Raw genomic sequence first — 16,817 nt, 5'->3', positions numbered from 1 at the left:
CAGACAGACGTGCAATAGATGCCGTGTGTAAATTGAAAAGATAATACATTTGCAACATAGGTAGTCCAAATGTTTGGAAATGCATGTGTGTATAATAGGAAGATGAATCCACGAGGATGTCCATCCAGGACCTATGATCCAGGACCACAGCCACGACTCAAGATCCAGGGCTCGCGATGCAGGACACAGGACCGCAGGATCATCCATGACTCCGGATCCCGGCGTATATAGACACCAAAAAGAAAGAAATTTGGGGAAGCTGGGTTAATCGGAACATGAGAGTACACAGGTATAGACAGAGAGAAGGAAGAAGTAAGATGTCCCCCGACAAACTAAGCCTATATCAGCAAAACTAGGGGCTGAATCTAATCAGCCCTAACTATAAGCTTTATCAAAAAGGAAGGTCTTAAGCGCACTCTTAAAAACGGATAGGGTGTCTGCCGCCCGAACACAAACTGGAAGCTGATTCCACAAATGTGGAGCTTGATAAGAAAAGGCTCTGGCTCCCATTGTACTTTTAGAGACTCTAGGAACAACCAACAACCCTGCATTCTTGGAACGCAATGCCCTAGTAGGACAGTAGGGTATAATGAGTTATTTAAGGTAAGATGGCGCCTGCCCATTAAGGGCTTTGTAGGGAGCCAGTGTAAGGCAGCCAGAACAGGAGTAATGTGGTCCCTTTTCCTAACTCTGGTTAGTACACGAGCTGCAGCATTTTGAATCAGCTGAAGCGACTTGACTGACTTCTTGGTACACCCTGATAATAAAGAGTTACAATAATCCAGCCTAGAAGTAACAAATGAATGGACTAGTTTCTCTGCATCGTTTTGAGGCAAGATATGCCTGATTTTTGCAATGTTATGTAGATGGAAGAAGGCGGTCCTTGAAATTGATTTTATGTGGGCGTTAAAGGATAAATCCTGATCAAATATAACACCAAGATTCCTTACAGTCTCACTGGAGGCCAAATTAATGCCATCCATAGTTAGTATATCTTTAGATAATTTGTTTCGTAGATTCTTCGGGCCAAGTACAATAACTTCATCAAAAAGTTTAAGGTCATCCACGTTTTTAAGTCCTTGAGGCAGTCTTGAATTTTATTTGGATGATTAATTTCATCAGGCTTGATTGATAAATATAGTTGAGTATCATCCGCATAACAATGAAAATGTACAGAATGATTCCTTATAATATTGCCTAACGGAAGCATATATAATGTGAACAAAATAGGTCCGAGCACTGAGCCCTGTGGCACTCCATGGCTAACTTTGGTTTGCGTGGAAGATTCATCGTTGACACGTACAAACAGAGCGTTCAGATAGATAGGACCTAAACCAGCCTAAAGCAGTTCCCTGTATGCCAACTAAGTGCTCTAGTTTTTGCAATAAGATATCATGATCGATAGTATCAAATGCAGCACTGAGATCGAGCAAAACAAGAATAGAGACAAGTCCCTTGTCAGAGGCTATTAGAATGTCATTTGTGACTTTAACCAGAGCTGTCTCTGTGCTATGATGTGTTCTAAAGCCAGACTGAACATCTTCAAATAAATCATTGTTTTTTAAGTAATCACACAACTGTTTTGCGACTGCTTTCTCAATAATTTTTGAGAGGAACGGAAGATCAGAAATAGGTCTATAATTGGCTAAAACCTCTGGATCGAGGTTGTCCTTTTTAAGAAGCCGTTTTATCACTGCTACTTTGAATGATTGTGGAACATAGCCTGATAATAAAGACATATTCATAATATTTAATAAAGAAGTGCTAATTAATGGAAAAACTTCCTTCAACAGCTTAGTTGGAATTGGGTCTAACATACACGTTGATGGTTTAGAAGAGAGAATCATTGAATTTAATTGTTCAAGGTTTATGGCTGAAAAGCATTCTAGTTTACTATCTAGTGTAATATTAGAACTTACGTTTCCGGGAGCTGTTGATAACACTATACTGGTCAAAGGCAAGAGGGCATTAATTTTGTTTCTAAGAGTAACAATTTTATCGTTAAAAAAGCACATAAAATCATTACTACTGAGTGCTATGGGAATAGAAGGCTCAATCGAGCTGTGGCTCTCTGTCAGCCTGGCTACAGTGCTGAAAAGAAATCTTGCATTATTCTTATTCTCATCTATTAATGAAGAGTAGTAGGCTGCTCTCGCTTTACGCAGTGCTTTCTTATATTCATTGAGAGTAATATGCCAAATTAAACGAGATTCTTCAAGTTTAGTGGAACGCCATATCCTTTCAAGTTGTCTCGACTTTTGCTTTATTTTGCGGGTTTCGGCATTATGCCATGGAGCTAATCTATGTTGTTTTATTTTCTTCTTTTTCAAAGGAGCAACAGAGTCTAATTTGATTCGCAGCGCATCTATAGCACTATCAACAACATGATCAATTTGGGGTGGTGTACATTTTGTATAAGTTTCCTCCCCTACATGCAGACATGCTATCCCATCCCTGTCCAACCACTAAACGCACTATAACATGCACACATACAAACACACTACTTCCCATCAAAGACTGCAGCCTAAAATACCATGTTATTTATTTGTATATTTATTAAGTATCAACTGATATTTTTTTTAGTAACTATTTATATTTAAACATTGTAGCTTTATATATTTTAACATTCTGGTAAAGTGCATATGATGACCCTGATTATTATTGCTACTATCTCTGCTTTATCACTGTTTTTATGGATGTGTTCTTATTTATGTTATGTATTGCATTGAGAGATGCCAACTGAATTTCGTTGCACTGATGTGTGATGACAATAAAGATATATTCTATTCTATTCTTAAGTATTGGTGGAATCTCTTCCTTAAATTTGGCTATAGCACTAACAGATAGGTTTCTGCTGCAGTAGCTTTTGACTAATGCTTTGTAGTCTAGTAACAGTACTTCAAAAGTTACTAAGAAATGGTCGGATAAAGCAGGATTATGCGGTTCGACTAATAGTTGCTCAATTTCAATACCATAAGTCAGAACAAGGTCGAGAGTGGGATTATAGCAGTGGGTTGGTTTATTTACACTGACGAAAACCAACAGAATCTAATATAGAGTTAATGCAACAGTAAGGCTATTTTTATCATCGTCAACATGAATATTAAAGTCACCTACGATAATTACTTTATCTGTTTTAAGTACCAAAGTTGATAAAAACTCAGAGAATTCAGATAAGAATTCTGAATAAGGACCTGGTGCACGGTACACTGTAACAAATAAGATTGGCTGCAAAGTTTTCCAGGTCGGATGCGTAAGACTAAAAACGAGACTTTCAAAGGAGGTATAATTTAATTTTGGTTTAGTATTGATAAGTAAACTTGAGTCAAAGATTGCTGCAACTCCACCTCCTTTGGCGTACACTTAGGGAATTTGTTGCATATCTCATGCTTGATAACTTAATGGTCAGTATATAGAGGACTGACTGCAGTGATCAATGTGATCAATGTGAGTCATACAGTCTGTCACACAGTGTGCCGTTTTCCTGCCTGAAGTCTTTGTCATGCACACGCACCATTGTTAAACCCCTGTCAGAAACATGATTATATATGATACTCGGTAAAAGAAAAAGAATACTTCCATCCAATAAAAATATGGCTTGGGAAATCAGCTTTCTCTAAACTGCTATGGAGCCAATGTTTTTAATGATGCTGCAGGAATGAGGTTACCACGGGAAGCCAGCAGTAACTGGGTTACTTGAGTGCAAGTAAACGCATCTCTCAAAACACTAACAGTCAATAAGTCCAATTGTGTGGCCTCAGACAGGTAGTAAGCAGTTTTTGCACGTGTGTCTGTGACATCCTGACATTTCCGCGTAATGCTCAACTCCCATGACTTGGTATGAGGGAAATGTTTCAATATTTGCCCCGTAACACAAGGCAGCACGGCTCTCTTTTTTCGGCGCGCCGAGTGAAATCGAGCACTCCAGATCCTATCTATTTGATTTCTCACAGTCCTAATATAAGCTCTTCCACATGAGGCTTTTTATTACCGCTCAGGGAGACAAGCTTTATTTGCAAGCTGTTTGCTGTAGCAAATCGTTATTGTTCCATGGCATTTGAATTGAAGAAGATATCAAGTTATTGTGTCATTCAATGGGCCCCAGACGTGACTCCAATAAGAAAGTTAGATATTTAAATAGGGATTTTAATAAAGGTAGCTGAAGATATGATTTTACCTGAAGAGGGTAGGAAATATAACAACAGTGCGAGAAAAATAGTATTCTGGGAATGATATCTGCTATTCTTAAACACTCAATTCCTCTGCATGAAGCGATCAATATTTCTTCCTTGCAGAGTTCTAACTTCCTCTCATAGTGTTATAACCCACTGTGCAGTGTCTTTAAACGTATGGATCTGTTACTCAAACTAGACCTTTCTGGACCACAGATACCTAAAGCTAATGCAATGCAGCCGTTTTTTTAAATGCAGGGATCTTTTGAGACTCAATAAGTTGAGCCAAGATTATTGACGACTTAGTGGTAAAAGCCTTTTTGTGCAGTGATATTGTGGTGAGCATAACTGTCTTGTGTTGCCGGTGTGTCTGAAAGGGCCATAAGGCAGCAAATGTCCTCCTTACCTAGGTGGTAGTGTTGCATGCAGTTGACAAAGGTTTGATTTTGATTTTTAAATGTTACAGCTTTTAAAGGCATGCACAGCAATTACAGGTTTTACATGTACAGAAAGCATATAGAAGAAAAAAAAGCATATAGAAAGCATATTTGTTTTGTTTCTTTTGGCTTTGTTTTTGTTTTGTTTGTCTACCCTCCCTCCCAAAAGCGTCTTTGGGTTCAAGAAAAGCGCTATAGAAATAAAATATATTATTATTATTATTATTATAGATACATGCTTTCTGTAATGGTGTAACATTACAATGATGTTGTAGCATTTAAATAATGTTATAAATGCAGTTTATTTCAGGATGTACAATTTCTACAAGTTACACAATAGCAACAATATTTTCTTGCAGTGTTTTGGCCAGCATTAAACTCCGGGGCAGAAAATGAAGCATACTGTATGCATAAGTGTCAAAAACTGCAGTTCCTCAAATGCCTTTGAGGTTAACATGGGGAAAAAAATCACTCTTTCATAGACACTCTGTTAAAATGCTCAACCTTACAGCAGAAATAAACATGATTTCAGCCTCGTACATAAACGGTTGCGCCCCTGGTTCGGTCTTCCAGAAGGAACTGCGAGAAGTCTGGTGATGAATGCCTTGAGTGATGTCACTTGAGTCAGCGTTGGTTGGGGCTAAAGACTAAAACACTACAGGTGTGTTGTAATTAATTACGGCCCAGTTCAAAGGGGGTGTGGTCAGAGCAAACAACACCTCAAACAGGGGGTAGGAAGTGAGGAAGGTGCCTTTGCGACTGGTGTGAATCCATTGCTAGATAGTGACTAGTTGAATATTGTATTCACTCTAACTTACTACATTGTAGTTTTTATTGTTAGTGAAAGAGTCCACCATCAGACACAGGACTGAATTTGTCTTCTCATGGTGAGCTGCAGGTTATAGACTGCACCCCATCAGCTTGTCAATAAGATAACCATCTCCTTTGACTGCACCTTGACTCATGGTCATGTTTGCTTATGGCTTGGTGGAAAAAAAAAACTCACCTATTGACTGACCTCTTTAATAAAACAACATTGTTTGGGTTGCTCTGTAAACAAGTTTGTATGCAAAGGTTTCAATACAACATTAATCACTTTTGGGCAATATTATAAGGAATCATTCTGTAAATTGTCATTGTTATGCGGATGATACTCAACTATATTTATCCATCAAGCCTGATGAAACCAATCACCTAAATAAAATTCAAGACTGCCTCAAGGACTTAAAAACGTGGATGACCTTAAACTTTTTGATGTTAAACACGGCTAAAACTGAAGTTATTGTACTCGGCCCAAAGAATCTACGAAACAAATTATCTAAAGATATACTAACTATGGATGGCATTAATTTGGCCTCCAGTGAGACTTTAAGGAATCTTGGTGTTATATTTGATCAGGATTTATCCTTTAACGCCCACATAAAATCAATTTCAAGGACCGCCTACCTCCATCCATGTAAAGCGCTTTGAGCATCTGGAAAAGCACTATAATAAATGTAAGGAATTTTTATTATTATTATTATCTACGCAACATTGCCAAAATCAGGCATATCTTGCCTCAAAACGATGCAGAGAAACTAGTCCATGCATTTGTTACTTATAGGCTGGATTATTGTAACTCTTTATTATCAGGGTGTACCAAGAAGTCAGTCAAGTCGCTTCAGCTGATTCAAAATGCTGCAGCTCGTGTACTAACCAGAGTTAGGAAAAGGGACCACATTACTCCTGTTCTGGCTGCCTTACACTGGCTCCCTATAGAACACAGGATATAATTTAAAATTCTTCTTCTCGCCTACAAAGCCCTTAATGGGCAGGCGCCATCTTACCTTAAAGAACTCATTATACCCTACTGTCCTACTAGGGCATTGCGTTCCAAGAATTCCCGGTTGTTGGTTGTTCCTAGAGTCTCTAAAAGTACAATGGGAGCCAGAGCCTTTTCTTATCAAGCTCCACTTTTGTGGAATCAGCTTCCAGTTTGTGTTCGGGCAGCAGACACCCTATCCGTTTTTAAGAGTACGCTTAAGACCTTCCTTTTTGATAAAGCTTATAGTGATAAAATAATCTAATAAGAGTGCATTGACGTAGATACGTTGTGCCTCTTCACCTATTTTAGTTCTTACTCTTTCACTTAAATCCTAAAAACTTAGATCTTATATTTAAAACTTTATCCAAACCTTTCCCCTCTCTGACCTCTCGAGGTTTTAAAGAGGGTAACAGGTTGCAGAGAAGGCCTAGCCCGGCCCGGGAGTGTGGAATGTAGCCACAGACCTACTCCTTACCTCTAACCAATTCCAATTCAGGTTCCAGTGGGGACCTCTCTCCCTGCGTGTGCCTCTCCACCTCTGTTTCCTACTTCTTACTTGCTACCCTTTTCCCTCAACCTATCCTAAGGGAGTGCATGTACGTAGACACGTTAGTTTAGCTGCTATAGGCTTGGACTGTTGGGGGGGGCACCTTACTTTGTCTTTCTGTCTGTGTGTACTCTCATGTTCCGATTAACCCAGCTTCCCCCAAATCTCTTTTTTGTGTCCATATATACGCCAGGATCCTGAGTCGAGGCTAATCCTGTAGCTGTGGTCGTGTGTCCTGGATCCTCTATCCTGAGCACTGGATCTGAGTCCTGGACTTTGAGTCGTGGCTGAACCTGTCTCTGCGGTCCTGCCAGTCTCTCACCATACTACTTCCCTGATGGTTCCCACAAGATTGCTGACATCCTCGTGGATTCATCTTCTTATTATAGACACATGCATTTCCAAACATTTGGTCTACCTACGCTGTAAATGTATTATCTTTTCGATTTACACACGGCATCTATTGCACGTCTGTCCGTCCTGGGATCTATTAGGAAGCTGCAGCTGATTCAGAACGCTGCTGCTCGAGTCCTCACTAACACTAAGAAAGTGGATCACATCACTCCTGTTCTGAAGTCTTTACACTGGCTTCCTGTGTGTCAAAGAATAGATTTCAAAATACTGCTGCTGGTTTATAAAGCACTGAATGGTTTAGGCCCAAAATACATTTCTGACCTCCTGCTAAATTATGAACCATCCAGATCTCTCAGGTCTTCAGGGACTGGTCAGCTTTCTGTCCCCAGAGTCAGAACTAAACATGGAGAAGCAGCGTTCAGTTATTATGCTCCAAATATCTGGAACAAACTCCCAGAAACCTGCAGGTCCGCTGCAACTCTGACTACTTTTAAATCCAGGCTGAAGACTTTTCTTTTTGTCGCTGCTTTTAATTGAACTATTCATATCTTAGACTGCACTGTAACTTTTATCCATGTATCTTTTCTTTTAATGTTTAATTAAACTGCACTGTAACTTTATTTTTATTTTTTTATTTTTAATGTTTATTTTATTAGCTTTTCTTTTTAATGACTGATTTTAAATGCCATTTTCTTTCATTTTTTGTAAAGCACTTTGAATTGCCTTGTGTTGAAAAATGCTATATAAATAAACTTGCCTTGCCTTGCCTTGGGAGAGGGATCCCTCCTCTGTTGCTCTCCCTGAGGTTTCTCCCATTTTTCCCTTTAAACTGTGGGTTTTCTCTGGAAGTTTTTCCTTGTACGATGTGAGGGTCTAAGGACAGAGGGTGTCGTATTGTCACACTGATATTCTGTACAAACTGTGAAGACCACTGAGACAAATGTAACATTTGTGATATTGGGCTATATAATTAAACATTGATTGATTGATTTTGTGGGAGTTGAAAGCAATTTCTCTGTGAAACGCTAGTTATCATAGTCATATAATATTTCTGTATCTTTGACTCATAATGTTAATGGCATTTACTGAGGTGATAGTGATATGTTAATGACCAACTTCATGTTTGTTCTCATCTGCGTAGGTCAGAATAGTTTTGAGAAAGATGAGTGGCCTGTTCCCTGTAGCGGATGCATGATGAGTATTTCACATTAAGTTGTTTTATGCTTTTGAGTTACACTACACTATTCTCTTTTGAGCAGCGATGGCGATATATAGTGGTGTGCAAAACTGCCTGCAACAGTTCACCTAAGTTCAATTCCTTGTCATCGCAAATGCTTCCCTTCAGTGACAGAATACAATTGCTTTCTATTGTTGTCAGCATTGTGATGTTATCACAGCCATTTTCCACACTCTGTAGGGGTGTAGAGGCAACCAGTGTTCCATTCCCAGCCGTCACAGTTGTATTTTGTCTGTGTTGCTTTTGGATTCAATGTCAAATATGTGTTTATCTGAAAAAAAATGTTTGCTATCAACAGTTTGATTATTTTGCCTTTCAACTTTGTCAGTGTAGTGTAAGAATAAAAAGGACCTTACCATACACAAAACAGAAAGAACGGATTGGCCTCAATAACAATAAGAGCTGGAGTTGGTTCGCACTAAGATTTTCACATTTTTAGCATCTCAATATCAGTGATTCTAGAGGCCTGTAGTTACACTAGTAGCATTACACACCTACAATTCCAACTGAAGGGTGTTTGGTTTAGTTGGATTGGGGTTCATGTGCAATAGGCGCCACATTTTAACCAGGGGAGACATATCTAGAATAAGAGTTAAATCAGTGATCAATGATTAGCTGTATTTCAAAATAAAAGCGTGTATCAATTCATCCAGTAATCGCTAGGAAATTGCTCACTCTTTACGCAAACAACTGTCCAAGGCCTTTGACTTTATAACCAACTGTTCCCTCTTTATTGCTGCCACAGTACATATAGCATTAACAGATGTAGATAATAGGTGTGATATCTTTTATTTTTATTATTATTGACAAAGCTCAATATGTCATGTATTTCTCTGCTACAGCAAAAGCTAGTTATTCCTTTTACTCTTGGATTAACCTTGCTCCAATATTGTGCAGGAAGCCTTGTGAAGCAATTTGGAGGCGTAAGATCTCACCAGATCGCACCTAATGGAGTTAAGGTTGTATGCATCAAGTAGAAATGACAATGTTAGGACCATTTAGTGCAGTGAAGATTGTTCAGTGAGTCTGACTTCTTTGGTCTGAAAGTCGCAGTAGTTTTGAATTAACCTCAGCAAAGTAAAGTCACTGTGTACGGAGCCTGAAGGGCCGAGCACTTATCTTTGCAAACCTGTTTCCATGGCTGTCATGAAAATATTTCACCAAACCTGACTGAAATGAGTCCACACCGGTCTGTTTGCTGTTGAAATGTTTGGACGCACAGAGAGACTTTTCCTTTATCTGCTCACTGTCAAATTTGTTGTGGCACACCCAGCACGACAACACACAGCTCACATACAGACAGACCCTTTTGCCATCCAAGTTCCAACTAACACACATGTACACACCTGCAGACACACACACCTTATCACAGCAGTGGGAGGCGGTTCTGAAACTGTGACAAACTGTCCAGCCAGCTGAGGCTATCCAGGGAGAGCCTTTCTGTTCTGTTGTTTGATGCTGTTTTAGTAATTAACTCAGACAAAAGCTCCAGCAGCTCCCTTCTGATGTGCACTCATCACACACACACACACACACTCTTACATAGACACACATTCCACATCTATCCTCCCTGATAATCAAGGAGTCTGGAGACATGCAGAATGTGTCGACAGCATGAACTACTTTTTACAGAAATAGTTTCAGAATGAGCATGTGGGAAGCCAAGGGAATCTCTGGTTGTGGATGTGTTGAAGAGCATGCAACGTTTCCATTGTGCTAGCAGTATCATGTTAAGCATTCGTCTCACATCCTTCTATGGATCCTGAAACATGAAACTTCACACAGCAATAATTGGAGTTCGCTGCAATGTAAATATGTCAGCATGTCATAATTCAGTGTAAACTGTGAAACGCAACAATGTCACAGTGAGAAGCTGCAAAGAATGAGACGATGTGAGAAACATATCTCTGAAACTCATAAACTGTTGGAGTTAGGATAGCTGATTTAACTTAGAAAAAGAAAAACAATGGTCAAAATGGAAGCAGAAGAGGTCAAGATATCTAGTCTTTATATCCATGTGGGCTAAGTTCCAGAATTGTGGGATACGAAATGATGCAACTAGATAGAGCTATTTATTAGAACTGCCTTGTCTTCAAAATGGCTTCTTCTTTCAAACTCCCTCACCACTCCGCCTTGGCTCGCTTTGCATTAAACATTTGATGCTTGGAAATTCACCAAATGTTCAAACTCCAGGGTGCTGTGTAGGATTTAATAGCATCTAATGAGGTTGCAGATTGCAACCAACTGAACAACCCTCTGCTCACCCCTCTCATCTGAGAACCTACGGTGGCCTTAAAGTAATATAAAAATGTGTTAGGCCGAGAGGTAAAGGCTGGGAAAACCCCCTCAAGAGCAAATGATCAGCAGAAATTGAATTTATGTTGATGTAGTTTGATCAATTATGTGTGCAAGTTCCTGCCATCTTTGCTTATTTACAGAGAAAAGTACAAGCAAGCAACATATATCTAATTATTGGTCCCCCCTTTCCCCAGAGTTCCTCTGACAGACTGTGTTGATCTTATAAGGGGCTGTGACAGTATTTACATTTGTCACCATGGAGTTCTGCAGCGACACGCAACTTGTACTTTTGGAACTTCAAACCAGAGCATGTATTTATTTAAGCCTGTTTCTCATCTGGAGTGTTTGTTGAAATAGGAGAGCTGTGTTTTTATGTTATGACAGAGGGTTTCCTTGGCAAATAACTAAAAACGCCTCTCATGTGGTGATACTGTGTTTGAGGAAGGTGAACCTTAATCCATGCTGGTTGGTTTAGCTTTTACAACATTTATTGTCCTCTGGTTGGACATCTTACCCTCTATATTTATAGTGGGACTAACATGTTTATATTCAAAGTTTGAAGGAAAAATGAACAATTTCTTCACAATAAACATGACCTTTTATGGGCACATCGACCGTGTGACTAAATGTGGGTATCAAGAATGAAGCCTTTAAATCCTGGATTAGACAAGCAATAAAAGATCCAATAATTGTTTTATTAAATCATCCAATTTCTCGGATAAACCCACCTTAGCTGAACTTCAAACTGCCCCTCTCCAAAAAAATAAAAGTCTTCACCCAAATTGCAAAACTAAATAGATTGTAAGCATTGTATCGTGTAGTCGGGCCAAGTAAAACATTCCACATGTATAGGTATCAGAGGAGCTCTGGGAGAGTTGTGGGTTCAGCTTGGCCGACTGTCAAAGCCATTTCCAAAGCAGCATCATATCTTAGTGAGGTAATTTTGTTGAATCGCACCCCGAAGCGAATTGCCTAAAAGGCCCCTAATAACTTTATTACCATATATATCAAGGCCTTCGTTTTGCTCAATTTTGTGGGAGACTTGGAAGCCATCTGTGAGACGCTGTGCTGCTCTTTCACTCCCTCCGCGTTGGTTTGACCTACAGTCATCGGTGGCTTCTGTTTCCTTTTTTCTCCCCCTCTTTGTTTCCCTGCCGGTCTTCATTTAACTTGTCAAGTTCCCGGTGCAGCCCTGTATTATGCTCTGCTCTTCTCATCACGTACCCTTCAGTTGCCTGGAAACTGAGTGCGACGAATATATGTGAAGAGGCAAAGATCACCTTCCGACACAAAGTAAACATCTCACCTTGTTATATGAAGTATGGAAAGTTTCAGCAATTATAGTTAACTGTTGGGAAGATCAACATGTCCTCGTTAGTATGCAGCATTAGTGTGTCTGTGTCCTCTGCAGTTAGTTCTGCAGCGGATATATGACTCTAGAGAATAAAAAGGCTGGACAGTTAATATCTGGGATGTCTGAGCCAACTAAGGACAATATTTCAATGAATATGAGGAAGCTGTAGACAATAATATACACTACATGGACAAAATAACAAATGTATTTGCTAGATGATAACGCTATAGTTTAGTTTATTATTCGTGGTGGGTGCACTATCAAGATTTCTCTTAATTGGAAATTAATAGTCAAGACCAAGCCATGAAAAACACAGCCAAAAAGAAGGCACATTTACGCAGACCTACTTTCTGCAATATACTGTAGTGTATATCTTTATTGACGGCGTGACACTACTTTCTATAGAAGGCAAGAACATTTTTTTCCATTTTCATGGTCTTGGCAGGATCATTTAGCAAAGGCCGATCATTTTGGATTGTGGAGCTAGGGGCTAGTGTCCCTTACAATATGTGATTTAATATGTTAACAACAGTACAAATGCAAATAATAACATGGATTGGGATATGATTTGTGTGAGGTGCTGGGGGTTTAGATGGTATTGCGAGGGCCCAATTTAACAATAAACCATATGCATTCATGTGCTTTAATCAGCCTAAGACTGATTATGTATTTATGGCTCACTTTCAGACTGTATCAAGAGCCATACATCACCAGCCCAGTTAAACTGCGCTGTACAAGTATGCACACAGTTAAGAACAGCAAATCACTTTTATTCGCTCAGTCAGAATCTACACAGAACATTTACAAATACGCTGTCAAACATAATGCAATGTGTTATGCTCACAACATTAACACAGTTTGTCTTGGAGATAAATGGCCTGACAGGAACAAGCACACTCATCCATCCTGTGTGCTGTAAAATGTTCCACTAACACTGACAGGGCTGGACAGCTGAAGCCGCTGCCGTGGCACAAACTCCACTGACTTACAGCCTAATTGGCCTAATTGGTTTTCTGAGAGAGTGAATGATGAATAATAAATGGTTTTTAGGTACTGGAAGCTAAGAGTCACTTTAAATATATTGTTTTAATGTGCTGGAAAGAGAGGATGAAGGATCTGCATGTTCTTTTAGTTCACAAAAAAAGCTGTCAAAAAGTCCCAGTGCAACAACCAATAGGAATGCCCAGATTAATCAGCCGATATTTTGTAAAATAATTTCAGCATTAATGCTTAGTATCTAGGAGTCAATTGTCTATAAGAAACCAACACAATTTACTTTCATTGATGCTTCCAGAGAATGCACCCCATTTTTATTTCTACATTTTGAACCAACAAAAATGTTGAAACAGAACCTCAACTAATGTTAGCTGTTAGCAGTTAGCTGTTATAAGCCATTGGGCAGCACAGTCCTGCTTGGCTAAATGACATGTTACTTGTTAAATAAAGGTGCTAAAATCTTAATCTTATTGGATGTTGCAATGAGTAAGATATAATTAAATTATTTCCTGATAATTAGAATTTTTTGTTTTGCCTATCGCAACAAGTTCAGGACGATTACAATTATTTTAAAGGATCGTTCCAGGACGGTGTTAGAAAAAAGTTACTTTGGAGCCTTGACTACCGACTACAATATCCAAAAAAAACATGTATGGGCCCATAAGGCTCATTTATAATTGGCAATCTATATCGACAAAAAACATGTGATCGCATTGCTTTGTTATTGGTCAGATGTTGGACTATAATTCTAAAGGACCTTGTTTTGAGATCGTCTTGTTATCTTCAAACAGAATAGTTGTAACAGTCTCCGTCTGAGATTAATTATTTAGACCTAACAGTCAAAGAAATGTGTCAGATGAAAAGCAGGAGCAGAGGGCAGACAGGATTTCCTTCCCTTCTCATATAGAGGCAGCCCTCCATCAGTTCATCATCGCAGACAGCCAGCCCGCCGCATGTGTTGACTTCTCAAAGCAGTGATGGAACACCATATAAAATACCATCAGTCCTAACTTGTCACCTGGCTGCCCATCTTATCTTGTCAGTGCTATGTCCCGTCTGATTTAAAAAAACAAAACAAAGGGCGGCTGGTCCGTGCATCACTTCCACGCGGCGGCTGACATTAAATCGATACTAGGGTCATGTATTTGTGGGTTGCTCCGCGGCCACAGAGCTAATGACAAAACAAGATAAATGAAGTGTCTGCTTAGGCGGACTTTCTCGGCTTGACTGGATGATGGGGAAAGAAGGCGGAAGAGCAGACAAAAAGCCATATAGCTGAGGAGAAGTCTGCTTTATATAGGCCTCATTTGGAGAGTTGTTGGATTTGCTGCACACAGTGTGATGTGACACTGATTACCACCAGCATGTCAAGGGAAGATAACCTCTGAGTATGTGTCATGCTGGGTGTGTATATAAGCATGCGTGTGTGTGGTTTGCCTCAAGGGCCCATTGTGAAGGTGGCAGAGTCGGAGAGGCAAAGACCAGGCCTGATCAAATAGACAGAGGCATATCGCTACATCACACGATGGCAGTGAAACAAATGGGGTCACAGAAGGTCAACAACATCACAATGTCAGTCTGTCTGCCACTGGTATGAATGTTAGTCTCAAAGAAACAGAGGAGATGACAAACTAACAGCTGAGCACTCACGCATTATTGCAAAACAAACACAGAATAGTAACTTGTCCTTGTTTAAAATATGTGAGTTTATAGAGCCTGAAATGATTGTGTCCGGAATGAAAGCAACAGTTTAACAAGAATACAATGTGTTGTTTGTGTTGTTCTCGCACCAGTCCTCTGTTTTTAAAGCCTTTGCCGAAACCTTGTGGCGATTACACCCAGCCATATGTCTAGTCTGTGAGCACTGTAGCTTCGCAGCCATCCAATCCATTTGGCCTTTAAAAAACAGCCAATCTCATCAAACGCGTTATAATTAACCATAACATATGACTGGAGGAAGTGTGGTGGGTTGTTGCTTTGTCCGCAGTCCAAAAAACAGGCCTGGCTTCCTCTAGCAGGATGATTTTATGAGACTTCATAGCAAATTAAAACCGAGTACTGTGACTGTGCAGCTCTGTGTGTTTATTTTCTCCCATCTTGTAATAAAAATGGATATAATGGAATCTTGTGAATAATATTACAATTCTTCCCAGAGTCTACTACCAGACTAAATCTGTATTTGTGTTTTCAGCCCACCCTCCACAGCTATCTTGAGAATTGTGTCAGAAAAAGTGAAAACAACATATTGTAGCTAGCAACCAGTGTTTGAGTTCTGTACTAATAAACATGCACTTCTCCGGGCTCGGCTCTCAGAAAGGTGATGTTCACTGGGGACAAAGTGGGTTTTCTTTTTGATAACAGTCTCTGTTTAAGAAGCCACTAAATCTCTGAAAGCTCTGAAATTGGAAGTGTTGGTATTCCCAAGCTTCAATGTCAACTTCTCTCTATGTTTGTGTCTCTGTCTCCTTTTATCTGTTCAACATTCTCTTCCTCTTCCTCTATAAATATAGTTATATACGGTGTATGGTCTGTACAGTATAAGCACATCAATTAAACATTATGGCAAAGCAAACAATGGAAAGACAAACATACAGAATGGCAAATGACTATATAACATATTGTGTATATATGTACATGGGGGAAAATAAGATGGACATTTAAATAAAGAAGTATGCACCCTCTATATAAATATTTAGTAATGACCTCAAAGAATAATTCATTATTTCTTCACAATACGCTGAAACAAACTTTGCATCCAACCAGGGTAGAGCCCATTCCCCTACATTTTAGTATGGATCTAGTTTAAGAAAGTAACGTTTATTTTTACATATTTAGTACAAATGTGTAAATATTATAATTTCACCCTCTGCTCTCTATATAATACACCACTTACTTTTAATTATTTACAACTTCCATATCCAACTCTGTAGAAATTAACAGGCCATGTAATGCTAATGTTCATATGTGTATTTTGTGACTCTAGTGACATGTTTACATGGTCTCATGTCACTGTGTAATGTTCTATCTGAAACAAGAGCCCAGTCTCCTCTGATTGGTTAGTTGGCCATGCTCTGTATTGGTTAACCGCTTATAGATGTCAAGCCCCTTAGCCTATTTACAATGTGTTGGTGTGCTGACCAAAAGAAGCGTGACTGTTATATAGTGATGTCACTATATGACTGAAGTAAACAAAGGAGTCCAATCGAGGCGTTTCAGTCAGTGTGTGTGTTGGAGACAGGGTCGGCGTCATGGGGGGTCATTCACGGGCCATGCCCCCCCAAATGAGTCACTGTGCCCCCCCCAACGCAGGGTTGGCAAGCCTTTCCACTTTGCCGTTTTTTTCTTTTTTTAATCATATAAGTGAAAACGTTTCCACTAAAGGTTTTTTGTGTGAAATACATCAGAAATAAAGAATACAAATACCTTTTTTTTGTTATCATTACGTGGCTGTGTGTTTAGATGAAAGCCCAGTGGCGATCGATTCATCTGTTATACTGATTATACTGTAAAGTAAAGCCATCGAAAATAATATGATATACAGTACAGTACAAGTACATGGGTCTCTGTGTTTCATTCAAGCTCGGCTCTGTGTGTGTGTGGCACGAGCGCATTTTGTGA

The sequence above is a fragment of the Gymnodraco acuticeps genome, unplaced genomic scaffold (assembly GCF_902827175.1).
Source record: "Gymnodraco acuticeps unplaced genomic scaffold, fGymAcu1.1, whole genome shotgun sequence".
Lineage (NCBI taxonomy): Eukaryota > Metazoa > Chordata > Actinopteri > Perciformes > Bathydraconidae > Gymnodraco > Gymnodraco acuticeps.
The sequence above is the reverse complement of the archived record's forward strand: the minus strand, read 5'-3'. Positions refer to the sequence as shown.